The sequence below is a fragment of the Otolemur garnettii genome, unplaced genomic scaffold (genome assembly GCF_000181295.1).
Source record: "Otolemur garnettii isolate 467f Iridium unplaced genomic scaffold, OtoGar3 scaffold00039, whole genome shotgun sequence".
NCBI classification, from domain to species: Eukaryota; Metazoa; Chordata; class Mammalia; order Primates; family Galagidae; genus Otolemur; species Otolemur garnettii.
The window spans coordinates 12,390,214-12,391,590 of NW_003852434.1; the positions used below are offsets into that span (position 1 = coordinate 12,390,214).

Genomic DNA, 1,377 nt, shown 5'->3' on the forward strand with positions numbered 1-1,377 from the left:
TCTCAAAAAAAAAAAAAAAAAAGTTTTGACTTCAAGTATCTGTACATACGGATTCATATTTTCTTGACATTTACTTAAATCCCACCAAAAGTGTAGGTAACCAAAAGGCAGGGCATACACCTCTGGCAGATTTCTATCACTTTTTCCTTAAAATTACCTTTTTTTTTTTTGAGACATAGTGTCACTGTGTCACCCTCAATAGAGTGCTGTAGCATCATAGCTCACAGCAACCTCAAACTCTTGGGCTCGAACGATCTCTTGCCTCAGCCTCTGGAGTAGCTGGAACTACAGGTGCCAGCCACAAAGCCTGGTTATTTTTAGAGGTAGGTTCTCGCTCTTGCTCCGGCTGGTCTCTAACCTGTGAGCTCAGGCAATCCACCCTCCTTGGCCTCCCAAGAGCTGGGATTACAGGCATGAGCCACCGTGCCTGGCCGCTGTGTACACACATATTTTAATAAAGTTAATATTCTATATCTTACTATTTAACATTTATTATGAATACTTTCTTATATCTTTAAATGTTTTCAAAAACATGATTTCTAAGTTTGGTGTTTTATAATATAATTTTATTTTGTAATAACTAACTGTTGGACACTGAGATTATTTCTAAATTTGTGCTATGTCAAATAAAAATTATAGGAGGCCATTGCTGTGGACTAAGCTTTTGTACTAGTTCCCAACAGACCAGACTAAAAATTAAAATGGAGACATCTATATTAAAGTTCTACACTGCCCAAACAAAGTTGTCTGACCTTTGAAGAAATCAGGAGAAAGTGATAACAGCCAACTTCTCAAACAAGCCACTTTAAAATACTCAATCACTTGATAGCGAAGTACCCTCTGCTTTAGTCCTTACTAAGTAATAGGATGTTAAGAGCCAGTAATTTTTCTATCCTTCTGTCTAAAAGTGACTAACACACTCTTTGTTCTTCCCGTCTGCTTTCCGAGGCCCTTCTCTTCTGCTCAGCTCACTATAACACTTACCACTTACTCTACTTTATGGAAAGCAGTGTTGCCCAATTCTAGAATCACAAATAAAGGTAATTGAGATCTTTGGATTTGTTGCAATTTTGTCTTTTGACACTACGATGACTGTGATAAATATTTTTGGACACGTATCTTTGTGCTTATCTCTTATTTTCTTTGGACAAATATCTAAAAGTGTTAAGTGGATTGAAGGTATAAACATTTTAAAAGCTAGTAATACGTACTACTACACTGCCCTCTAGAAAGGTTGTTTCAATTTATAATCTCATCAGGGCTGACTGAGTACCTTTGGGGACATTTGAGTAGTAACATTAAAAAATAAAATAAAGGCTTGGTGCCTGTGGCTCAAGTGGCTAAGGCGCCAGCCATGTACACCCAAGGTGGCGGGTT

General features: G+C 37.5%; 1 protein-coding gene across 1 annotated transcript in view; it reads right to left on the minus strand.

Moving 5' to 3' along the window:
* Positions 1-1,377, minus strand: part of ART3 (ADP-ribosyltransferase 3) — a 28,200-nt gene that overhangs the window by 10,308 nt on the left and 16,515 nt on the right. The window lies entirely within an intron of this gene.